Consider the following 27,216-nt stretch of genomic DNA (forward strand, 5'->3'; position numbering starts at 1 on the left):
ATGCAAAAAATTAGCCAGGCATGGTAGCACATGCCTGTAATCCCAGCTACTCAGGAGGATGAGGCAGAAGAATCGCTGGAACCCGGGAGGCAGAGGTTGCAGTGACCCAAGATCACACCACTGCACTCCAGCCTGGGCAATAGAGTGAGACTCTGTCTCAAAAAAAAAGTAGCATCCAACTCAAAATGTCTCCTTGTTACTAATATTATTTGTATGGTGCCTCAGAAGTGTGTGGTCACTGTTACTCTCAAAAGCTTAAAGAAAAGTTGGTTCAGAAGAAATTCTGAAAACCACTTTTCGCTTGGTTTGTGTCAGCAGCATCACCTACACTTCTCGTCATCTTCCATGGAAAGGGGGAAGGGGAAGTTAGATTCCTGGAGAGAATGTGAATTATCCCCGTTTATGACTCTATCAGAAATTTTTTTTTTCTTTTTGGTAAACAACAGAAAATAATTTTCTCAGGGTTCTGGAGGCTGGAAGTCCAAGATCAAGGTGTCAAGAGGTTTGGTTTCTCCTGATGCCCCTCTCCTTGGCTTGCAGATGGCCACTGTCTTGCTGTATCTTCACATGGTTTTTTCTTCTCTGCCCCCACCCACATTCCTTATGTCTTTTTCCAGGGAAATTCTTCTGAAGACTTACAAGGAAGGGGCTGCAGGGTACCAGGTGGGATGGAGGAGGCGGCACTTGGCTTAAACCACCACAGGCTGGAGGTGGTGCTAGAATTGGGCATCCTTCCAGCTGCCCAGCCTGTCTCCTTAGGTATATCTCCCTAGGGAGGACTTGCCTGATGACGTGTGTGTGTGTGTGTGTGTGTGTGTGTGAGAGAGAGAGACAGGATTTAGTGAGGGAAACTGGAGCTCCCTCGTGCTCATCCCTCTGGCTAGCCCAGCTTCTCCACTGGCTCCCTCCTACCTGGCTTTGCTCACTGTCCACCTCGTTTAAAATCGCAACTGCCCCACACTGCGCATTCTCACTCCCCCACCGTGCCCACACTCATGCAAGCTCAAGGAGGACGGCAGTTTCTCTCTGTTATGCCTCTGCTTTCTTCCTAGTTCGAAGGGCAGGGCCTGGCAAAACGTCACTGTCAAATTGTTGATAGTGGCACGACTCCTCTGACAGAGCTTATTGAATTCTACCAAGCAGCCTCTGACATTAATTGAGCAACCCCCGTGCCAGAACTCTTTAAATGAATCAATCTCATATTCTCACAACAGCCCTCTGAGGTAGGTGTTATGATGATCCCGACTTTACAAATAAAGTGAAGACCAGTGAGGTTACATAAGTCGCTCAGAGTCGCGCGGCAGCTGGCAAACGGTGGAGCTAAGGACAGAATCCAGACAGCCTGGGTCCAGGGCCTGAGTTTTAGCCTTACTTGGGAAGGTGGGTCGCAGGCAGCATCAGGCACAGCAGGCCTGGACCCTGCAAAGTCCAAAGAGACTGCCTCCCTTCCAAATCCTTTCGTCCCTTCCGCGGCCACCCTTGTGGCCCTCGCCGAGGCGGAGCTGTCCCGAGGCCAGCGCGGGCCTGGCGTGCGACCTTTAGTCAGCCCAGAAGGACAAGCAGGGACGCCCCTTCTCCAACGCCCTCTGTCTCAGAATCCCTGCTGGTCCCCAAACAGCTTGAATTTTTCAGGTAGGAATGGCAGAGCGCGTGGCGTAGGTGCGCCCCCAAAGGCCCCGCAGGCCGCGCCCCTGCGGGTTTCCTCAACGGGACACGGCCACCATTCGGATCCCCGTGGAAGCCCCCGACGGTGCAATCGCATCGATAAGGAAACTCGAAACCGGGAACTAGGACTCCGGGAACCGAGAACCTGATTGCCCTGGCCGCAGCTGTGCGTTGTGAGCTCCCGCGCTCCGTTCCGGGAAAGGCAAGGACGAGCGAGCGCGCCCGGCCGGCCCCTAGCGGGGACCCGCGGGCACCTGCGCTCCCACCGGGACCCGGGGCCGCTTGGCTCCTGGTTCTTATGGTTCCTATGCTTAAAGAGGAAAATCAGCAAAACGGCTTGGAGATGGAATAGTTTACTTGGTGAGCCCGTTTTTCTCAATCCTTGCAGAGATGGAATCCAATCTTCTGGCTCTACAGTCTTGCGACCCCGGATTCCCAGTCCGGGGACCGCCCGCATCCGTCCTAGAATTCATCCACCCTCCACAAGTTTTTAAAAGTCTTTACACTCAGAGAGGCAGAGGGGATAGTTGACAATTTCATTGCAGAGTCACCGAATTCATAGCACCATTTGGTCATTTTGTTGTGATGTGTTTTATTTTCAGTCACGGGATATTGAAAGCATAACAATTCATTCTGTGGGCTTCTGGTAAAATCTGGAGGTTAAAACACCTGAAAATTCTGGTAATTTCTGTTCTGATGAGTCAATTAAAAAGAGTTCGTTTACACATCACAGCCAGGCAGAATCATGAAAAAAAAGATGGAAAGAGAGAGAGAGAGAAAGGAAAAGAAAAGAAAAGAAACTTCTGCAGTTACATTTGGAAACTCAAAACTAAGCTCCTATGTTTTCAGTTGCAAATTAGAGTTCATATTACTTGCCCTACAATTGCCTTACGCAGAAGTTTGTTTCTGAACCAATACTTGCTCCAGTTTTCGTCCCCAGACATAAATGGCATCATGGAATCATTAAAATAAAACAACAAACAAAAGACCCAGCTGATTTGTGTTTTTTAAAATGTCAGTTATTGAATCTTGTACTTTGGGCTGACTTTTTTTAAGAAGGCTTATTTTAAAATGAATTTTGGAACAAAAAGTAATTGAGATGTTTGGCAACCTCATGGTAAAATATAATTGTACACCAAGGATGAATTTAGCTCTGTTTCTTGCTCCATTACTCACTCACTTGATGTGGCCTCTGACAAGTCCCTTCACTGTCCCGGGCCTCAGGCTCTCTAAACCAATAACAAGGGGATCATCTTCACCATCTACCTGCCCCTGGGGGTGTTGCAAGGGTTAATGAGATATATGATGAGTGCTTTGATTCTAGGGTGAATGACCCTGTACAAATAAAACATGATTGCATCTCAGATTCCTCTTTGAGTCATCTGAATAAATGAGCCTTCCCTTTATGAAATCTTACTGTTAGTGTTCAATATTGGGTTGTTTGGTTTTAAAATTCTATGCAGGGGCATTCTATCACTTAATACCCTGTGTAAGTGTCCTCAACAAGTTGTACTAGCATGTTAAAGGAGAACCTGTATTTGTTCATAGATATTGAAGAATTTATTTTTCTCCTTAAATCATTCAATGTATTTATTCAATAAATATTCACTGAAAATATACTTTTTCTGAGGACTTCAAGAGGTTTAGGGAATGCTTACAAGGACCAATCTTGTATGTCTCCAGCTCCCAGGCATTGTGTTATGTTCTTTAAATTAGTTCACTTACTTCTCAGAAACTCACTGAGATGCAGGTACTATACTGTCATTTCCTGGTGTATCGAGTGCAGGCTCAAGAGTTGCTGTGTAATTCAGTGAGCAAAATACTGAAGACTTTTGAATCAGGGAAGTGACATCAGCAGAGTAGCATAGTTTTGTGAGGTCACTTGAAGCAGCAAGGAGGTACTTTCTTAAAACCTCTGATGGAAATTTATGGTCACTTTTTATTTTGTTTTTAAGAAGAAAGAAGGTTTTGCCAACACTGCCTCAGCAAGTATGAAATTCAGCTATCTTGCAGTGTTTAACTTCCTTGAACCGGGTCATCCAGAGTTGAAAGGATGAATTAGACAAAATTTACATATCAGCAAAATATGAGGACTTAGTTGCAATTAGCCAAACATCCAAAAGTATAACCACCTGTCACCTCTATACTCCCCACAAAAAGAAAGAGAAGAAATGCACATAAGCTTTCATGTGGTCACTACCTGGTTTTTAGAAATTATCTAAAAGGCAAAATTTTAAGAATCATATCAACGCCATTGATTTGAGCTTGTCTCAAGTGTTAAAGTGATATCTAATCACTTCCAGGTGTCATTGCCATACTAAGACTATTTTTTTTTTTTTTTTTTTTTTGAGACAGAGTCTTGCTTTGCAGCCCAGGCTGGAGTGCAGTGGCATGATCTCTGCTCATTGCAACCTCTGTCTGCCAGGTACAAGCAATTCTCCTGCCTCAGCCTCCAAAGTAGCTAGGATTATAGGCATGTGCCACCACACCTGGCTAATTTTTGTATTTTTGTAGAGACAGGGTTTCACTACGATGTCCAGGCAGGTCTTGAACTCCTGACCTCAGGTGATCCGCCCGCCTCGGCCTCCCAAGTGCTGGGATTATAGGCATGAGCCACGGTGCCTGGCCTAAGACTCTTGCTTATATGGTGTGTTTGAATTATGAACTTGCAGATTTTAGACAGGAAGAAAAGGCAATACAATACAGTCTAGCTAATAGATATATAGTTCATAGGCAAAATATGAAAATTGGAGAAGCTTATATTCTTTACATAAGAAAGAGGTTCATATACCCTTATTTAAATGTGGATTAGGTCTATTTTGCATAAAACATAAAGATCTTTTATCCATCCTGGAAATATAATCTACCAAATGATGACTTGTGGTGTTGGACAAGAGAAGAAGAAACAAATTGAACCAGAAAATACAATGTGGATAGTTAGGCCAGCTGCAACAGATTGCTGAGAAAGTTCACTATTTATACTATAGTATTATGGTATTATATATTTGCTCCATGTTGACAATGTATTAAGTCATCAGTATGATTAAAGTGAACATCCATATGCTTGGTTGACAGTGCCCTAGTTTATGGTCTTAGACATTCAACACTGACACATACACACATATTACAGAAGCAGATGTATATATGGAGTGCAGCAAGTGTTGAATGATTTAGATATACAGGAATTAGTTCTGGTGCTTTTTATGCACAAGAGAATAGAAAGTGAGATATGCAAGTCACCAGAGAAAGCATTCTTGGGAGAGTTAGAGGAAACTCCTGTCTTGCTTACAGTTACTTAGTTGGGAAAGGATTCTTGAGAAGGAGCCAGAGATGGGGATTTCAGAGTAACAGAATCACAGTACGTTAGGATTGAAGAGCCTTTAGAAGTCAAAATCTAGCCAGGCATGGTGGCTCATGCCTGTAATCCCAGCACTTTGGGAGGCTGAGTCAGGTGGATCACCCGAGGTCAGGAGTTTGAGACCAGCCTGGCCAACATGGCGAAACCCCATTTCTACTAAAAACACACACAAAATTAGCTAGGCACAGGGGCGCACACTTGTAATCCCAGCTACTCCAGAGGCTGAGGCAGGAAAATTGCTTGAACTTGGGAGGCAGAGGTTGCAGCAAGCTGAGATCACACCACTGCACTCCAGCCTGGGTGACAGAGCGAGACTCTGTCTCAAAAAAAAAAAAAAAAAAAAAGAAAGAAATCAAAATCTAATTCATTTTATGAATAAAGAAGCTGAGGGCCAAAGCCCTTGAATGGTGAGTTAGTAGCAGATCTGGACTACAATGTAGATGATCACTCTCTGATGCTGTGGTGCTCTTCCATGTCAAACGTTTTTTGTCTCTTTGGTTGGGTTTTTTTCTTCTTGCTGTTTATTGGTTGTTTTGGTTTTACTTCTTATGAAAAATCTTAAATACATACAAATAAAGAATAGTACAATAAACCTTCATAAATATTGTCTAGCTTTCCTTTTTCTTTTTTTTTCTAAGATGAAGTCTCATTCTGTTGCCCAGGCTGGAGTGCAGTGGTGGGATCTTGGCTCACTGAAACCTCTGCCTCCTGAGTTCAAGCAATTCTTTGCCACAGCCTTCTGAGTATCTGGGATTGCAGGCGCCTGCCACCACACCTGGCTAATTTTTGTACTTTTAGTACAGACGGGGTTTCACCATCTTGGCCAGGCTGGACTTGAACTCCTGACCTTGTGATCCACCTGCCTTGGCCTCCCAAAGTGCTGGGATTACAGGCATGAGCCACCGGGCCTGGCCTATATTATCTAGCTTTATGCCACTCTGATTTCATCTGTTTCCTCATTTTAACTTAATTTTTTTCTGGAGTATTTTAAAGCAATTCCAAGCATCTACATTGTTTTACCAGTAATTACTCCAGGATGGCACTCTAAGTGATAAAGACCTTGAAAAAACATAACCACCATACTATTAGCACACCTAACAAAATGTACAATAAACCTTCATATCATCTAATACCCACTCCTTGTTCACATTTTTCTCTAGCAACCTCAAAGATATCTTTTTACTATTCATTTGTTTGAATTGGTAGCCAAATATGGTCCACATATTGTATTTGGTTATTACGGTTTGTAAGCCTCTGTTATTCTGTAACAACTCATTCTCCTTTTGTTGGATTTTTTTTTTTTTTTTTTTTTTGATACAGTCTCCTTGCTTTGTCACCCAGGCTGGAATGCCTGCAACCTGTGCCTCCAGGGTTCAAGCAATTCTCCTGCCTCAGCCTCCCAAGTAGCTGGGATTACAGGCTCATGATACCACGCCCAGCTAAATTTTTTTTTTTTTTTTTTGAGACGGAGTCTCGCTCAGTCACCCAGCCTGGAGTGCAGTGGCGCAATATTGGCTCACTGCAACCTCCGCCTCCTGGGTTCCGTGGATTCTCCAGCCTCAGCCTCTCGGTAGCTGAGGCACCCGCCACCACATCTGGCTTTTTTAAAATTATTATCATTTTTTAGTAGAGACAGGGTTTCACCATGTTGGCCATGCTGGTCTCGAACCCCTGACCTCAAATGATTTGCCCACCTTGGCTTCCCAAAGTGCTGAGATTACAGGCATGGGCCACTGCACCCGGCCCATTTTTTTTTTTTTTTTTTTTTTTTTTGTATTTTTAATAGAGCAGGGTTTTTCCATGCTGGCCAGGCTGATCTTGAATTCCCAGCCTCCAGCAATCCACCCACGTTGGCCTCCCAAATGGCTTGGATTACAGCGTGAGCCACCATGCCACACCTCATCTGCACTTATAAAGTGGAATAATTCTTTAAAGAACTTTCTGTCACCTACTCTTTGTCTCCCTTGAAGTACCATGGTACAGGGAAGGCAGGAAAGATGCTTGATGTTTTCCCTTTATTGTTACATTTTCAAAGGAATAAGTTGATGAACTAATGCCCAACCAACCAACCACCAATGATGACCAATTGATGTGCATCTATTTTATGTGTTTTAACCCATTGTAGTTATTTTCCTGTTTGATACTCAGATTGTCACATCTTAAGCTAGTCTCTTGAAGTTGCCTCCTATGTTCTTTGATAGGACCAAATTACTCTTTGATATTTTCCTTCATTTCTGGTACAACAAAATGTCTTTAGCTCATCTTATATATTTCCTGCTGCAAATCTGGAACAGTCATTTCTTCAAAGTCCTGGTTCCTTTTGGTGGTAAATTATATTTATAGAGCATAACTGGGCATCATGGGTGCTTCTTGCTGCTGAATTTATGATTTCTTACAAGCCTTTTGGTGGTGAAAGATAGGAAATTTTTTTTAAAGAAAAATCTTTCATTTACACTAAGATATTTTAATTCAAATTTAAAATACAGCATTTTCCCTTAACTTCTGTGATTTTATAATTATATCTATTTTCCCTTATGCTGAAATCTTGGGTCACAAGGAAATTAACACAAGTAATTATTTGCTTCATCCTGTGATATACCTTTAATAGTTTCTAAACTATTACAGAGACATGATAATTACTTCTGGACAAGGTGATCAGAAAAGATTTCTCAGTATAAGTGGAATTTTAGCTAGGACTGGAAAAAAAACTATGAGTTTTTTTTTTTTTTTGAGACAGGGTCTCACTGTGTCACTCAGGCTGGAGCGCAGTTGCACAATCATGGCTCACTGCAGCCTTCAACCTCCAAGGCTCAGGTGATCCTCCCACCTCATCTGGGACCCACCTCAGCTGGGACTAAAGGCATGCACCACCATGCCCAGCTAATTTTTTTGTAGAGACCAGGTTTCACCACATTGCCCAGGCTGGTCTTGAACTACTGAGCTCAAGGTATCTGCCCACCTCAGCCTCCCAAAGTGCTGGAAATTATAGGTGTGAACCACCACACCTGGCAGTTCAATGATTTTGACAAGCAAAAACGGGAGGAGGGTCAGGGCATGATGGTCTAAGGGAACTCCATGACCTAAGAGGAGGATGTGGTTGATACACTGTTGTGTCTAGGGCACAGACTACCTGAGCTGCCTGGGACGGGCCTGGCTCCCTCAGCCCACTGTGGCACTCTGGAAGAAAGGATCTTCTTCACCTTTGGAACTTCAGTGCCAAGAGAGCCACTTGCCACAAACTTCACATTTTCTTTCTTTCTTTTTTTTTTTTTAGAGAATAGGAAGGAGGAAAAAGGAAGAGAAAGACAGAGAGAGAATGGGGAGGAGGGAAAAGGAAAAGAAAGAGGGAGAGAGAATGGGAGTATTGCTTTCTTGCCCAGGCTAGAATGCAATTTAGTAATGGGTATTGAAAACCTCTTTTATACTGATAATTATACTTAATGATGTAGTCAGGAAGGAATAAGGGAAGAAGATAACAAACAAACAGCCAACCAATATTTAATTTAAACCTATGAAATGCTATGCGATTACTGAGGAGTGATTTACTTCCAATTATATAGTCACCTTTGGAATAGGTGTGAGGTGGTAATGTATGTTTTATGTATTTGAAGTGGAGAGTTCTATAAATGTTTATTAAGTTTACTTGTTCCGGGTCTGAGTTCAAGTTCTGAATATCCTTGTTAATTTTCTATCTCGTTGATCTATAGAATCGTTAGCTCTTCTTGTTACATTGATCCTTTTGCCATTATGTAATGTCATTCCTCGCCTCTTTTGATCTTTGTTGCTTTAAAGTCTAGTTTATCAGAGGCGAGAATTGCATCTCCTGCTTTTTGTTTATTAGTTTATTTTTACTCTCTGTTTGATTGGTAAATCTTCCTCCTTCTCTCTGAGTCTTTGTGTATTGTTGCATGTAAGATGGGCCCGGATGCAGCATACCAATGGGTTTTGGCTTTTTATCCAATTAAAATATATATAGGTTTAATACCGGCGTTTGATGCTAGCTGGCTGTTTTGCCCATTAGTTGATGTAAATTTTTTATTGTGTTAAAGTTCTTTGCTTTTTGATATATTTTTGGAAAGGCTGATATTGGTTGTTCCTTTATATGTATAGTGCTTCTTTCAGAAGCTCTTGTAAAGCAGGCCTGGTGGTGGTGAACTCTCTAAGTACTTGTTTGTTCGCAAAAGATTTAATTTTTCCTTCGCTCATAAAGTTTAGTTTGGCTGGATAGGAAATTCTGGGTTGCAAGTTCTTTTCTTTAAGGATGTTAAATATTGGTCCCCACTCTTTTCTGGCTTGTAGGGTTTCTGCTGAGAGATCTGCTGTAAGTCTGATAGGTTTCCCTTTATGGGTAACCTGACCTTTCTCTCTGGCTGCCCTTAGTATTTTCTCCTTCATTTCAACCCTAATAAATCTGGCGATTATGTGCCTTGGGGTTGGTCTTCTTGAAGAATATCTTTGTGGTGTTCTCTGTATTACCTGGAGTTGAATATTACCCTGCCTTGCCAGGTTGGGAAAATTTTCCTGAATGATATCCTGAAGAGTATTTTCCAACTTGGATTCATTCTCTTCATCACATTCAGGTACACCTATCAAACGTAAATTAGGTCTTTTCACATAGTCCCATATTTCCTGGAGACTTTGCTCATTCCTTTTCATCCTTTTTTCTGCATTCTTGTCTTCTCGTTTCATTTCACTGAGCTGGTCCTCGACTTCTGATATCCTTCCTTCTGCTTGATCAATTCGACTGTTTAAACTTGTGCATGCTTCGCGAATTTCTCGTGTTGTGTTTTTCAGCTCCATCAATTCACTTATATTCTTCTCTAAATTGTCCATTCTCATTAGCATTTCGTCAAACCTTTTTTCAAGGTTCTTAGTTTCTTTGCATTGGGTTAGAACAAGTTCTTTTAATTCACAGAAGTTTCTTATCACCCACGTTTTGAAACCTGCTTCTGTTTTTGGAACACACGTGTAATCTATTAAGCCTTGTTCCGTTACTGATGAGGAATTGCAATCCCCTGTAGAGGGAGAGGCATTCTGATTTTGAGTATTCTCTACCTTTTTATGCTGGTTTCTTCCCTTCATTATATATTTGTCCGTCTGTCGTCTTTATAATTACCGGCTTTCTAACTGGGTCTCTGACGACCAACTTGTTGATTCTCTGCGCCGAGATCTGAGCAATCCACTGAGCCGGCCAAAACAGTGGTGTTAAGATTGATGGTGCTTTTCTGCCCGGGAATCTCCGGACTCTGCACCAAGAACTGGCGTGCTAAGGCACCAGCAAAACCACCACGCCGGCCACAAGAGTCGCCCTGGCGACCCGTGGGGTTCCTCCACTGGGAATCTACTGGTCTGTGAGCAACTAATATTCGTCTGAAAGTGTGGCGTCCTCTCGTTCTTTGCGCTTTCACTGGGAGGTACGTGCCCGAGCTGCTAATCATCAGCCATCTTGGATCTCTCTCTCCACATTTTCTTAATAAGTGTTTTTTGACTAAGTGCACAGATTAACCTGAACTTTCTTCAAGGGTAGTATATATTGTAACTTGGTTTACTTTCCTATAATGGAATATTATTAAACTTTAAAAAGGAAGGAAATTCAGATATACGCAACAACACAGATGAACATTGACATATTATGCTAAGTGAAATAAGCTATTTTTAAAAATCCAAATACTGTATGATTTCACTTATATGAAGTGCCTAGAATAGTTAAATTCAAGTAAAATGGTTGCTTGAGGCTGGGGGAAGAGAGAAAGGGAGTTAAAACTATTGTTTAATAGGTGCAGAGTTTCAGCTTTGTAAGATGAAAAGATCTGTGGAATTGGATGATAATGAGGGTTGTACAACTACTCAACCTTACACTTAAAAACGGTAATGATGGTAAATTTCATATTATGTATATTTTACCACAAAAGTGTCTTAGGATAAATAAAATTTCTTGCAACTATATAGTCAATCATATAATGGGGACGGGGAGAGAGAGAGAGAGAGAAGGTGAGCATAAGAGTTTCTCTCTTACATTCTATTAAATAAATGTAGCTTCAATTACAAATTTTAAAGTATGCTTAAACCATGAAAAGAATGAAAGGTTGAAGAAATGTTCTAGGTTAGAGGAGACTAAAAAGATATGACGATTGATTATATTATGTAATCGTGGATTGAACCCCACATCAGGGGAAGAAAAGTTGTAAAGAACATTACTGGGACAATTGACAAAATTTGAATATGAAGAGTGGGTTGGATATTATATTAAAAGTTGTATTTGTTGACTTTGATAAATGTGCTGTGGTATGTCAAGGAAAGTTCTTCTTCCTAAGACGTATACACTGAAGTATTTACTGGTAAAGGGGAATTATGCCTGCAATTACTCTCAAATGACTAAGTGTAAAAATATATAGAGTGAGCAGATGATAAAGCAAAAAGAACAAAATATTAACAACTGCTGAATCTGAATAAAAGGTGTACAGTAGGCTGGGCACTGTGGCTCACGCCTATAATCCCAGCACTTTGGGAGGCCAAGGTGGGCAGATCACAAATTCAGGAGATTGAGACCATTCTGGCTAACACAGTGAAACCCTGTCTGTACTCAAAATACAAAAAAATTAGCTAGGCATGGTGGTGGGCACCTGTAGTCCCAGCTACTCAGAAGGCTGAGGCAGGAGAATTGCTTGAATCCAGGAGGTGGAAGTTGCAGTGAGCCGAGATTACGCCACTGCACTTCAGCCTAGGCAACAGAGTGAGACCCCATCTCAAAAAAAAAAAAAGGTGTACAGTAATTCTTTGTACTATTCTTACAATTTTTCTCTAAGTGTGAAATAAAAATTAAAAAACAAATAGAAGCCATATGATACAAAGCCACCTGGTCTAGTTTATCAGCAGAAATGGTGCAATTAACAAACAACAAACCAGTGGCACAAGTGTGTCCTTGGCTGGCTGAGTTTAGGGCTTTACAACTTGCATTTTCTCTACTAAGCGGATTGACTTCATTAAGTACAGTCTGTACTTTTGTGTTGATTCTTGATACATTAATGATTTGTTAACACTAAAAATCTTTCAAACACGGGAGAAAACCACTAGGATAAGTTCTACTGATGTGATTTTTGTGATGGAAATCTATGTTGCCAGATCAAAGGAAAACAAATATTTGATTTGGGGCTTGTATTAGTCAGAGCTCTTGTTTGAAGTGACAGATACTCAACTCAAACTTGCTTTATTCATCAAATATTTATTGAGTGCCTACGATGTCCCAGCTCATTTTACTGACTTTGAGGATATAATAGAAAACCAAACAGGCAGGAAGTCCCTTGTGTTTGAATCCTCCATTTTGGTATTTGAAAACAAACAAAATTATTAAGAAAATGATGTGCATGTAATCTATTGGCTCACATAACCTGTGTATTGGCCAGCCATTTCTGCGTAATAAACAACCATGCATATCCCAGTGACATGTGATAGCAAGCATTTATTTAGCTCGCACATCTGTGGGTGACTAGACCAGCTCTGCTGATCTCAGCTGAGCTTGCTAATACATCAGCAGATTTAGGCTTGGAAGGCTGTGGTACAGAGCTGTGGGTCTGCTTCATGTGTCTCTTGTCTTTGGACCAGCAGTTGAGCTGAGGCATGTTCTCCTGGTCACGGTGAAGGCACAGTAAAACCCTTGTTTGTATCTTGTTTGCTAACCTCCCACTGGACAGTCAGTTACCTAGTCAAGCTCCAAGTCAGGGAGTGGGGAAATATACTTTCTCCATGGAAGTAGGGGAAACTGCAGTCTCATGGCAAAATTTTGGATGCAGGGAGGGTTGAAATTTGGGGCCAATTATACAATCTGTCATCACTGGGAAGTTCGTAGCTTTAGGCCAGCTAAACCTACCTCTTTATTCCCCCCACCCTCGCTCTGTCATTAGTCTCTGATTTTGTGTGTGTGTGTCATTGCATTGACTACATTTTCTCCTGTGGCGCCCTCAGGATCCAAACATGGCAGGATCTAATAAAAGAAGGGTGACATTTATTCTCTTGATTTTTCATCTAGTAAATATCAGGGGAGGACTTTTTTGGTCCCTGCCTGGTGCAAGGTTAAGTGTCTAATTGTTTAATTGTTGGTGTGGTGTAATATTGTGATCAGGGGACTGCAGTGTCCTCATTGCCAAGCCCTGGGCCACATGTCCACCTCTGCAGTGCACACGGTGGTTGGCAGGTCTGCTAGAACCACATAGGAATACTAGGTGGTGAGGGTTTATGTTTTCCAACAGAAAGAGACTGCTGTGTAGACAAAACAAGATGCCTTTCTTATAAAAACCCACTGTTATCGAAGTTGTTCATTTAACTCAGAGTAACAGTATTTTCTCAACAAGTCTTTCTCAAGGCTACAAAAAGATAGGTAGTCTTTGACTATTTGCTGATGTTTTGGGGGCATGCTATCTAAAAAAACCTTCATGTTGCTAATTTAGAACAAGCTCTAATTACCAGTATAAATCTGTTTCATTTAGGGCTAGTGTCTGCTAACATTTTATTCATGAGGTTTTCCAAAGGACAAAGTATTAAACTAGAAAAAGAATTATGGAAATAGCCCATTTTGGATCTCATAGCAAGTAGTTTATTCTTATGCAGAATCACACATTGGCTTAACAGCAGCCTAACATGCACGGTCCATGGCTCACCCAGAGTTTTGACTTTGTTCCTGTATCCAACCATGGGACTTACTTAAACCTTGCCTGATCTAAGCAGCTCATGAAGGTCTCATTCTTCTTACTTGTGAATGGCTTCGGGATGGGTCACTATCAAGTTCTGGACAAGGAGATGAGAAGGAGCATCTTAGTTTGTAAAAGAGAAATACACCTCTGGACATTGGGTTTGAGGATGTGAGGCTGCTACTGTCTTGTGATTATGATCTAGCTGACACCCTGATGATGAAGTGGGAAGATGGAAAGACCCTGGGTCCATGGCCATGTTGCTGAGCCACTGAATTAATCAGCTCTGGAACTGATCTTCCTCTGGACTTTTGTTACATAAGAAAATAAATCCCCTTAGAATATAGGCCATCTTCAGTCGCTCACTTCTAAAGACATTCTAATGGAAACAAAGACCTCCTTATAGCTGTCTGGAGCTTCTTTCTTACTTGTATTTGAGTATTTAACAGGAGATGGATTTAGAAACTACCATACTTAACTTTCCCCTCACTCTACAAGTAGATTCCTATAGACGCATAAAGATATATTCTTCACTATGACATGTGTACAACCATGTGGAGCATTATGTACAATAATCACTCTCACTAACTGCATTCTACCGCTTAGTTTGCCAAAAATATATTTTTCTACCTTATATTTTTTATTTTTCTAATTTTAAATTATGGGTACATAGTAGGTGAACATATTATTTATGGGGTACATATTTTGATACAGGCGTAAAATAATAACACATCAGGGCAAATGGGCTTCTGGACAAGGAGATGAGAAGGAGCTTGAAGAATCATCACTTCAAGCATTTATCATTTCTTTGTGTTATGAACATTCCAATTATGCTTTTTGAGTTAAGATATAAAATAAATCAACAATAAATAATTGTTGACTTATACTTTAAAAAATGATTTCATGAGTCTGTTTCATAACCCTAATTTGATAAAAGTTGAATGGGAGGAAAGTATTCAATTTATTCAGACATTTTCTCTCTGTCTCTCTCTCTCTCTTTTCTTTAGATAGAGTCTCAGTTACCCAGACTGGAGTGAAGTGGTATGATCTTGGCTCCTTGCAACCACAATCTGGACTCAAGGGACAGTCTTGCCTCAGTCCCCACCAAATAGCTGGGACTACAGGCATACCACCACACCAGGCTGATTTATTTTATTTATTATTTATTATTATTATTTTTTGAGATGGAGTCTTGCTCTGTCACCTAGGCTGGAGTGCAGTGGCACAATCTCCACTCACTACAACATCCGCCTCCCAGTTCAAGTAATTCTCCTGCCTCAGCCTCTCTAGTAGCTGGGACTACAGGCACCCGCCATCAAGCCTGGCTAATTTTTGGATTTTTAGTAGAGACAGAGTTTCACTATGTTGGCCAGGCTGGTCTTGAATTCCTGATCTCGGGATCTACCTGCCTCAGCCTTCCAAAATGTTAGGATTACAGGCACGAGCCACCGAGCCCAGCCTATTTTATTTTTTGTGGAGACAGGGTTTTGTCATGTTGCCCAGGCTGGTCTCGAACTCCTGGGCTCAAGAGATCCTCCTACCTTGGCCTCCCAAGGTGATGGGATTATAGGCATGAGCCACCGCACCCAGCCTCTCTCTTTTAAGAAGATGAGCAATGAAGGATGAATTATTTCTCCTTGTCAATCCTAAAGTTGAAGGAAGAGTGTTCGTTTTGGCAGGATGATGTAATCTTACTGAAAAAGGTGATAGAGTTGGTGTCATTCAGCCTATCTTGTTGTGCTTTGCTTTTCTTAAGTCCCAAGCTTTCAGCATCTTGCAACATTGAAGAAGTAGTAATTTTCTCCTGTACGAGGCTGAGTTACCCAAATCACATAGTCTCTTCACTGCTCTCTGTGTTGATGTTGATGGCCTGGTTGTTGGCATCCTCTTGATAGGGATGTTCAATTTAGCCTTGCCATATGAAAGTCTCTTAGAATGTTACAGAGTTAGCTATGTCTATTTCTCCTTGGGACAAGCAAATGAGCTGGATTTTTACTATGGCTTAATGCCTATGTAAGCTACTTTTCAGTTTTAAAAACTAAAAGAACTTGCTTTTTCTCGAGCCCTGTCTGTTTCAGTGTTGATGAAATCCTAATAAAGGGGAATCCCCTGGTGGAGTACTAGATTGACTTATTGTTTTCAAATGATAATGTTTGGTATTTAATGTCAAGAAAGTGAATTTCCTTTATTTCAAAAATAAGGCAGTCACCGTCTTTGTGGGTACTTGGCAAAGAGGGATTTTTATGGTCCCCTGATCAGTTAATTTCTGAGCAAGGAGGAGACAGTGTCCTTAAAAGGGAAGAAGGAAGGTCAGCAGAGGAGGTGGGAGGCAATGTCATTCTGGCATGGACAACATTTCTTTCCTTGGCACAGGCAGTTACTGTCCATCCAAACCTCCAAAGGAAGCAGGAGGGAGTAAGGGAGTAAAGTGATTGGAGTAGGGAGCAGTTTAGGGTCAATTTCTCTGACTCTTAAGACACTTCCTGGTGTAACAGGTCAGGGTTGGATCAATGGAAGCTGAACCACGAGATACAATATAGAATGAGGGCTTGATTATAGGGATTTACTTTAAACAGTTCATGTGAGACCTGTTGGCTTCTGTGGCTGGTGCTTGAGCTTAAAGTCAGAAGGTCAAGCGGTCAGGAAAGAATGACGGATGTGAGGTGGGGAAGAGTAGGGACAAGCTGGAACTCCAGGGATGGCCTGGAGCCTGCATGGGTCTCTCACTACCTCCAAGCTTTTGGCTTTGATGACGGGTGTAACCTGCAGAAAAAGCTGATTCTCTTTGTTAGGGAGCTCCATTTGCATCTGGCCCAGGAGGCAGAGGAGCTGAAGGACATCTATAGGAGCTGGGGAAGCTGCAGGCCTGGCTGCTGATTCAAGCTCCCTCCCAAACCTTGGGCAAAATAACTCCTGAGGCACATGCTAATTCATATATATGCCAGGAGGGAATTCTGAGAAACAGTTCAGTTTAGCAAAGTTAACATGGCACAAATGTACCACACTGTTGCACAGGGGCACAAAAAGGCAGAGGAAGAGGATCTTAGCAGCACTGTAATTTGAATAATGGGAAACATCCTGGCCAGGTGAGGTGGCTCATTCCTGTAATTCCAGCACTTTAGGAGGCCAAGGCGGGAGGATTGCTCAAGTCCAGGAGTTCAAGACCAGCCTGGGCAGCATAGTGAGACCCCATCTTTACAAAAAAATACAATAAAATAAATTAGCCAGAGGTGTGGTGGCACATGCCTGCAGTCCCAGGTACTGAGGAAGCTGAGGTGGACTGATTGCTTGATCCTGGGAGGTGGAGGCTCCAGTGAGTCATGATCGCACTGCTGCCCTCCAGCCTGGGCGACAGAGAACCTGTCTCAAAAAAAAAAAAAAAGTGTTTTATGTGATTCCCTTGTATAGCACCCTCATTATGCAAACCCTACTCTTTTCAGAAGGGTGAGGAATTTCAGAAGGGGACAGAGGCAGGCAAGATTTTGGAGGTAGGGGTTAGGGATGGAATTTTGGTACTCCCAATCCACTGGAAGGGCTCCTGGCATATACAGAAGTGCCAGGAGTGAAAACTAAACATGATGGCATCACCACTAATATTAAAGCTTTACGTATTACAGCCAATAGTGTTGAGTTTTTTATTTGTTGCATTATTTATTTTTTCAGGTGCAAAGATAGGTAGTGTAAGGCTGGTTGCATTGCCGGGAGCTCGTGCACACCCCTCTCCTCGCCGGGAGCTTGGACGCTCCCCCTTCCCTCGTGGAGAGCTCGGACACACCCCCTTCCCTTGTGGGGAGCTCGGACACACCCCCTTCCCTTGTGGGGAGCTCGGACACACCCCCCTCCCTCACGGAGAGCTCGGACACACCTCCTTCCCTTGCCGGGAGCTTGGACACCCCTCACCCGGGAGCCCGGGAAAAAAGCCCCGCCAGGACCTACCTGATAGCATTTTGTCCCATCCAGGCCCCACTCCCTGCCTACCATTTTGTCCTATCTGGGCCCCACTCCCCACCATTTTGTCCCACTCACCTTAGGCACAACCAATCAAATGCCTCCACTCCCTATAAAACCCCACGTCTGAGAGGAGTCTGCGCGAATTCTCCGGCCCCTCCTGTCGGACTGCAGAACCTCGTCCGGGAGCCTGAATAAATCCCTTCGCATTGAATCTTCTTGTGCTGGCCTCAGTTTCTTCACAGACCTTACAGGTAGAATGAAAATAGTTCCTTTGTATAAATGAGGTGAAGCATAAGGAGTGAGAGGGTGGATTGTCCCACAGTACACTGCTGTATCTACTGCCCACTTTGCTTCTGTGATTGTTCGTGATTTGAAAACATTACTAGAAATTCTATTGGTGGGTATTTTTTGTGTGCTATTATATTTGGCTTAGGGACACCCTGATAGGTTAGGATTTCTCTCCTTCATCAACTAGCAATCACACAGAGTAGAAAGCAAAGATACTGTCATCAGGTAAAAACTCTTTCTAAAAGTCAAATGAGCCGAGTGTGGTGGCTCATGCCTGTAATCCCAACACTTTGGGAGGCTGAGGTGGGAGGATTGCTTGAGCCTAGGAGTTTGAGACCAGCCTGGATAACATAGGGAGACCCTAACTCTACAAAATGTGTGTGTGTGTGTGTTTCTTTTTTAGGAGTGTGTGGTTGCCCGCATTTGTGGTCCCAGCTACTTGGGAGGTTGAGGTGGGAGGATCACTTGAGCCCGGAAGTTTGAGGCTGCCGTAAGCCATCAGGGGCATTTTGAGGTTCAAGAAATGTGCTCATTTTCTTCCACATGGAACTTCTTCAGATCACTCCAGCCAGAAGTGATATGTCCTTTTCTGAACTCTTAGCGGCATGCTTCTCTCTCATGACACTTACTACTTGAATTACAGTTCTTTGCATACGTGCCACTTCTCCCTGTCACAAGTTTAAAACTCCCTGCAATGTGTCTTTTATCATCACTTTACCCATGGCACAGCCGTGTGGTGAAGTCTTCACATGGCAAATTCATGCTTTCATGTTTAGCACACGCTCAGTAAAAATATTTATACAGTACAAAGAACGAAAGATTTGGGAGATTGATTCTGTTCTTTAAAAAGAATGTTTCAGAGATTTCTTGACCTTATTTGAGCTAGTGAGGGAAAAAACCAAAAGGCAACAAGCTGAGATTGATGACGCTTGAAATGAGCGTGTGCTGAGAGCATATCCATGAAGATGTTGTGTTGTGTCAGACGTTCATCAACACTAAAACTGAAATCAGCTCACACCCTTTCAGAAGTGAGGGTATGTTCACATGGTTTTCTTTGCAATAACAATACTGATGTGTAAAACTACCTCATGGTCTCCTGGTTTCTGTTTCTATGTTTCTTCTGATTTGACTCCATTTGCTCACTTCCTGAACTGTTACAATAGAGACAATCATGATTTTTATTGCCTAAGGCTTGTTTTCTTCCAAAAAGGATGTAGGTATCCTTCTCTCTTCCGCATTTCATTGCTGCTTATCTTCATTCCAGGCAACAAGGATCTTCACATTTTCCCCCCATACTTGTCTGTTTTTGACCAGGGCAATAAACCTTAACTTGTGCTCAGTCAGGATGTTGCCTCCTGAGAGCAACCTGCTTTAAGAGGCTGTCTCCTGACAAATACTACTATATACCACAAAGTGAGGTTTGTGGTCTGTCTTTCCCTCCCTCCCTTCCTTCCTCCCTCCCTTCCTTTCTTCCCTCATTTCTTCCCTCCTTCCTTCCCTCCCTCCTTCCTTCCTTTCTTCCCTCTTTCCTTCCTTCCCTCCCTCCCTCCCTCCTTCCTTCCTACCTTCCCTCCTTCCTCGTGTGGTTTTATGTGCTACGAATGCAAAGATGAGAAAAATGACAGTTCCAGATCCTTAGGAGTTAGCATTTTAGCTGGGAAGAGACATCCATAAAGAAATAACCGTAATACATATGGTAGGTGCTATGGGGGCCCCAGAGTGGTGTCTCAGGCCTGAGGGAGGTCATCAAAAAGGAGATAATTTGCATTAAGCCATGTGGATTACCATCTTCTTTCTAGACTCCATTTCTTGCTCATGCTGTTTCTTCACTTGGAGTACTCTTTCTTCTTCCTGTTTCTGTTTGTTACTCAGGGTTTTTTGTTTGTTTGTTTGTTTGTTTGTTTTGAGATGGAGTCTTGCTCTTATTGCCCATGCTGGAGTGCAATGGCGTGATCTCAGCTCACTGCAACCTCCGCCTCCTGGGTTCAAGTCATCCTCCTGCCTCAGCCTCCTGAGCAGCTGGGATTACAGGTGCCTGACACCATGCCCAGCTAATTTTTCGTATTTTTAGTAGAGATGGGGTTTCAACATGTTTGCCAGGCTGGTCTCAAACTCCTGACTCTGTGATTCGCCTGCCTCGGCCTTCCAAAACCCTGAGATTACAGGCATGAGCCATAGCCCCTGGCCGCTGTTACTCAGTTATAAGAGCTAGCTCAAAAACCCGCTCAACTGTGAACATGCCCTGAAGCGTCTGGTGCTGCTATAGTTCTGCTATACACGCTTTTCACCTTTAGTATGCTAATAACACTTGTTTTAATCTCCTTGCAAATGGGAAATGCATCTCAGTGGGAACTTTGCCCATAAGTTCATGCATTTTTTTCTTCCATCAGTAGTAGGCATCCCTTATCCCCTAACTCCTACTCATCCAATACAACTTTTCTCAGATAGGCAGTGAGAAAAAAATTAACCTCAGCAACAGTAATAAGTTACTGTTATATAAACCAGATACGTTGGAGAGAGATACCGGTGCAGCCACTGCTGACTCTCAGCCAGCAATGGGGGACTCGGGGGAAAACAAGCAGGTTTAAGCAACTGCCGTGGGCCAAAAAATCTGCCCCTTAGGGGTTTAGTTTCTCATTTGTTTATAGAAAGCCATTTCTCTTTCTTACAGAATCTCAATGAGAGCTTCAAGTACTTTTTTTATAGGTAACATCTGTGTCTCTAAGGATTCAATCAGAAGGCTCATAAAAATACATCTGTATTTATATATTTTCTATATCCTATACAATATACACAAACAAATACAAATAACGTAATTTAACTGTTGCATTTACATAGTGTGATCTAGACCAACTAGCCATATTAAAAAAGGAAAGTTATTTCCAATTATTTCTCTTTAATTTTGGACTCATGCTTCTAAATGTAAACAGACATTCAACGTATTCTTCCATTTCCCTTGTATTACATTATGTTTTATCTATGCATAAAATAAATTAGCATATTAATATCCACCTCAAGTTTTCTGTTACTTTGAGGTTTGGGAGGGCTAGGAATAGGAATCCATTGACAGTTTGTTCACAGCTACAGATAACATTTTCTGAGATCATCAGTTCTGATGGGTTATGACTGTTATGGTGACTTGGGGTTGGGACATGCGGTGCTCTCCCTCTGGCTGCTGGCCTGGGCACTGTCCCCTCTCCAGAAGTGCCCTGCCCCTCTTGGCTGCACAGTCCTCTCCCCTATTGTCCAATCCAGTCTAGTCCTAGGGATTCAGTTTAAGTTACCTCTTGTCCTCCCTTCATGCACTTTCTGCCATCAAACAATACTTTTTTTTTTTTTTTGAGATGGAGTCTTGCTCTGTCACTCAGGCTGAAGTGCAGTGGCATGATCCTGGGTCACAGCAATTTCCATCTCCTGGGTTTAAGCAATTCTCCTGCCTCAGCCTCTCAAGTAGCCGGAATTATAGGTGCCCATCGCCATGCTCTGCTAATTTTTTTTGTATTTTAGTAGAGATGGGGTTTCGCCATGTTGGCCAGGCTCGTCTCGAACTCCTGACCTCAGGGGATCCGTCTGCCTTGGCCTCCCAAACTGCTGGGATTACAGGCATGAGCCACTGCGCTCAACCCAAACAATAATTTCTTTTAATCATCCTCATAGTCCCTGTTTTCATTGTCTTTGCTCAGGTCCTTACCATTTGTTGGACTGGATTTCTGTAATAGCTTCAGAGTCTTGTCCATTTCTCTCTTAACTCTTCCTCTTTCAAATGTATCATTTCTTCTACTGCCAGAGTGGTTTTCCTGAGAAGCATATCAGATTACGCCCCCCTGTCACTTGTGATCCTTCAGTAGCGCTTGACTTTCACTAGGATAAAGACCTTCATTGTCTGTTCCTCTAAGGTCATTGCCGGCACTCCCTCACATGCAGCTTTGCCCTGCCCTTCGGGGTTAATTTGATTTCCCCAGAGGTGCTCTTTCATGCTCTGTGCCCTCGTGTACCCTATTCCCTTCTTAGATGGTCCCTTCTCTGATGTGTCTGTCTAAGGCTCTTTCTTCAAGATCAACTCCAAGAGTCACTTAGATTCGCTTTGAAATAAATGGCTTCATGAATGTGAAATGTTTGGATAAATTAAAGAAAAATACCTTCATAACTTAAAAAAAATTCCTTCTAGAATCTTCCCTGAACAGTCCATTTCCTTGAACCCAACCTAATAACTAGCCTCTCACTCCCAGGTTGAATTAGGTGCTGCTTAGGACTTCCTTGGCAGATGGCGTATGAGCACAGTGAGGTAGAGATTTTGGTAGACGCATCTGTCTCATCCATTGGCCTATGAGTTCTTTAAGGGTAAGGGTTTGCAAAATGAGGGGGAGTTTTGTGTTCTTTAACAGACTATGGAATGAGTGAGTGAGCACTGAGGTTAAATGAGACAGTTAATACGTGAATGGAGTGTTCATGTTTAGGCCATGTGTTCATCTTTCTCCCTTCCTCCTACAACTTGTAGAGTCAAGTATGAAGAAGTCATCCTTACATTTTGATTTTTGCCCTACCTCATCACAGCACGAGATAGAGGGGACTCTATTCATTTTCAGTTGCAAATAACCAAAACCTCTACTTCAACTGGCTTTAAAGATTAGTAATTTTTATTTTATGTTACAGAAAATTCAAAAATTGGGCAGTTTCGAGGTTGGTTAATTTGGTGGCTCAGTAGTGTCACTAGAGATCCAGGTTCCACGTCTCTGTTGCACCGTCCTTACCCAGGTGACCTACCTTCTCTAGTAGTGGCAAGATGCCTGCTTCAGTTTTCCACAAACCCTTTGAGGGGGACAATAAGAAGGGCAGAAAATGGGATCTCATTGACCAGACCTGGGTCACATGCCCCTTCCTAAGGTCATCATTCATTGCTATGAGTGCCATACACTAACCAAATGCACCTCTTGGATCTGGACCCAGCCTTTCTCATGTTTTTAAAGGAGTGTGGACACCTGAAGAGAATCATGGTTCATCTGTGATTCTGGATCACAGGAAGAAAGAGCAACAGTCAGTGGGGAGGGCTTTCTAAATTGTTTTATTGTTTCTACTACATAAAAACAACAACAACAACAAAATTGCTTTCAATTGAGAGGCTAGGTGAAAAGCTGCCTTAAGTAAGTATATTGTTTTCAGCTTGTACCTGTTAGCAGTGAAAAAATAGCAAGAGGAAACTGAAACCAATGGTGAATGTGGAGGAAAAAAAAACCCAAATGTTACTCCCTGGAAGGAAAGTTTTTGATCTTACAAACTAGCTGCTTTTATTCTTTAGCTTCCAAAGTCCATAAAAATGCTTCTAAGCAAAATTAACTTCCAAGTCCATAAAAATGTGATTTATCATTTACAACATGACATTTATAGTATCCTTTTTTGGTCCTGGCAAGGGAAACTGAGAGAAAGGTGTGAAGACCTCCTAGTCTTTGAAGATGACTAACGATGCAGTATATTGTTACTTATATTTCTGAAATCAAAGTATGCCATTGTATTCATTCAAATCTAATTAGCAAAGGAATTTATATACACTTTTAAAACATAATTTATATACACTTTTAAAACATAATTTATATAATAAAAATATTTAAATATGCGGCCTTCTGTAATTCAGTGAAACACATCAAACAGGAACTAAAGCTTGAATTTTGTTCTACAGTTGATTCTTAATAGTGCCTAGCATAGTAGGAGCCATTAAATGTGTTTGTATATGCTAATAAGCGCATGGATGTGGGTTTTACATTTCGGTGTAACGTCTTAGATACTTTTTTCCAATAAGGTGATTATAAATAAGTATAATAATAAATATAGTTCTATTTCCAAATCATGTACACACACAAAATTTAAAAAAAATTTTGTTAAAAACTAATACAGCTACAGACTGCATGTATACAGCGGAAAGAGTTTTAATTAAAAACAAAGCAAATGTTAATATTTATTAGAAAGCCTACTTGTCTCTAATCCATAAAAATTTAGGTGTTTTCATCTTTGCTTTGCATCCAATAAAAAAGAAAGATCAGATTTTAAAAGAAAATGATAAGTAACCTATAGTATGATTGATATGTTTTGGGACAATATAATATATACAGTAAATTGAAAGTCTGTGCTCATATGGAGAAATATTGGTTATACTGGTTCTGTGTTTTACAAAGCTCTGTGCTATCTTTGACTACTTCTAAACAAACTATTTTATACGGAAGTCTGAGCTACTAACTAGCAACTACATGCAGATTCAGGTTGGGAGTACCCAGACTGCTGATTTTGCAAGTTTTATTATGGGAGAGAAATGAAAGCTGGAGAGAGTGATTGACTTTTTGCTTTTACTGCCTAGATAATTACCTCAACTCTGAATTACACATTGCCTATATTGATACAGACTTCATCTACTGGCGAAAGAGTAAAAGCCAGTCAATGGATGTTGATCCAACAAAGAAGTGTGTAAGTGTTCAAGGTTGTAGTAAGTGCTCAGAATAGTATAAAGGGCTCAGGGTGGTGGTAGGTACTAGGTATTTATCTGGTTTCTGTAATTCGCATCAAGTAGTTTACATGGGGTAGATAAGCATGTTTCCCATGGAATAATTAGGGCACAATGCAAAGCAATGAAAAATTTCATGTAGCAGTGAATGCAAGTCTCATGGGCCTGAGCTAGGGTTGTAGTAGTAGAAGAGTAGCTGGGATTGAAAGTTTATATATTTTTTATACATATAAAAATTCATATGTTTATATAACTATATTAATACAATAATTAACCTATTATATATTATATCGCTATAGTAATTAATACAATAATTAATACATTAATAGAAATATTTAATATATCATGTTATATATCTTAATTCAATAATATATTAATATAAATATATAATATGTATTATATAATAAAATTTATATAATATATAAAAATTTATGATATAAATATAATATAAATTTTAATGTTTCTAGTATATTATTACTATATTATGTTAATATTAATATAAACATGTTAACATTATATAACTATCAATAGTTACAATTATGCTGGGAATGTAAAAAGAATGAGAGAAGTAAATCTATGTACTTAAACAAAGTATTGAATAAGTTTTTTATAAAACGATTGGCCAGAGAAAGTAGATAGCTTGGTAGATTATCAAGAAATTCAAGTAAGTGTTGAAGGTTTGTAGGAGTGAGGTCCAAAAAGCTCTTCAAAAAGGCCGTATATTACCACCATGCACAGCAATCAGAGAAGGTAATGGAAAATGTTGATCTCTTTTTTTTAAAGATAAAAGCTGCTAAGGAATGACATGAAAAAGGCATTCATGGCATGTAGATATATTCCTTAGCAAAAAAAATTCTTCCACTCCTAACAGGAAATTCAGTAGATAGAGGAACCAAAATGAGTAGGTCACTACCTTTTGAACAATTAAATAAATTGATCTTGGCTACTCTGCATAAAAATGATCTTGCACTCGCACTCTGTAGTGCACTGATTGCATTTGCAATGTCACTGATTATCCTTAAGAACTTGCATATGATAGAAAAGGTCTCTACAGTTTAGAAAATAAATGACTTTAAATGGGTTCCACTAGGGAACAAAGTAGCCATGGATTTAATCTGCTAACTGTTTGAAGAAGTCCTGGGTAGTGACAGCCTGGTCTTACATTCGGTCAGACTATCTTATCTCTTACTGTGATATGGTAAAGGGATTGGTAGGAAAAAGGAAATTGGTAGGAAAAAAGACAGATTTTATCTATATCGATTTTAGCAAGAATTTTGTTATTGTCTTTCCATAATGAAATTGAGAAGAGCAGTTTGACTCAAGCTTTTTGCATCTGTGGGTTAATTGTTTGAGACAAAAGACACCGTGGACCACCTTCTTTTTATAATCATTTACAACTGCTTACAAAAATCTGAATATATGCAGAGTTAGAGTTGCAAAGAGACATAAAACCCAGTGATTGTCCTCCGGGGCACTACGGAGACAGACATAAACAAGAAACAATACACGTAACATATAGCGAGCTTCATTTGTGTGATAAATAGTAAATGGCACCTTAGAGAGAAGACTTTTTAAAAGGATTAAAATAAATACCACCATCTTTTAAGTCTAAAAACAATGTGTTTTTACTATTTTTAGAGATAAATTACTAATGTATTCCAGAAATGTGGTTGTAAGAAAAAAAAATCAACAGTGTAAGAGATCAAAACACCAAGACCTGAGAGTATGTATTGGGAATGATGGTAGCGCTCTCATTTCCTACTTCTCTGAAACAATGTTTCTCAGACATGCAAGGAGTCACCTAGGATCTTGTTAAAACACAAATGCCGATTCAGTAGTTGGAGTAGGCCTGAGAATCTGCATTTCTGACAAGCTCTCAGATGATGCTGGTGCTGCTCGTGCTAACCCACACTTTGAGTAATGGCAAGGGGATAGACCATATTGGACTGAGAAACACTAACCTGCTATGGAAATCCATGTTGGTTAAACTCTTGAATCCTTGGACCAAAGGATCTAGAAAGTTTTGAGCCAGAGATAAGAGAAAATTAAATTTGCCAGAAAGGATGAAAAAAGTTACTATCATGCAGCACTTTATTTTATTTTATTTATTTTTGTGATGGAGTCTTGCTTTGTTGCCCAGGCTAGAGTGCAGTGGCACAACCTCAGCTCACTGCAACCCCCACCTCCCGGGTTCAAGTGATTCTCCCACCTCAGCCTCCCAAGTAGCTGGGATTACAGGCGTATGCCACCATGCCCTGCTAATTTTTTTCTATTTGTAGTAGAAACGGGGTTTCACCCTGTTGACCAGGCTGGTTTCGAACTCCTGACCTCAAGTGATCCACCCACCTCAGCCTCCCAAAGTGCTAGGATTATAGATGTGAGCCACTACGCCCAGCCTCCTGTAGCATTTTAAAAAAGGAACTACAGGCCGTCTATAATAATATGTATCAAAAATATAGACTGTTACACAGAGAGTTTGATGGCTTTATTAAGTCTGCATATAATGGTGTGAAAGGAAAATATCTTGGGCCCCTTCAAGTTGGGAACTGCTTAGGGCAAATCTGCCTCCCATTCTATTCAAAGTCAATCCTCTGCTTTGCCAGGACTGAGTTAACTGCAGAATAGAATTATGTCTCAGTGAAGACACAGACCCTTAAAAGGGGCATTTAGATTTCCTCTTTTCTCCATGGGACTTTAAAATAAGATGGTCATCCAGCAGCATTTTTCTCGTAAGCCTCTAAAGGTAACATTGAACCAGAGTGCCACTTATGACTTCCGAG

This window comes from Aotus nancymaae, unplaced genomic scaffold (genome assembly GCF_030222135.1).
Source record: "Aotus nancymaae isolate 86718 unplaced genomic scaffold, 86718_ANA_hifiasm-v0.15.2.pri h1tg000040l, whole genome shotgun sequence".
In the NCBI taxonomy this organism is placed as follows: Eukaryota; Metazoa; Chordata; class Mammalia; order Primates; family Aotidae; genus Aotus; species Aotus nancymaae.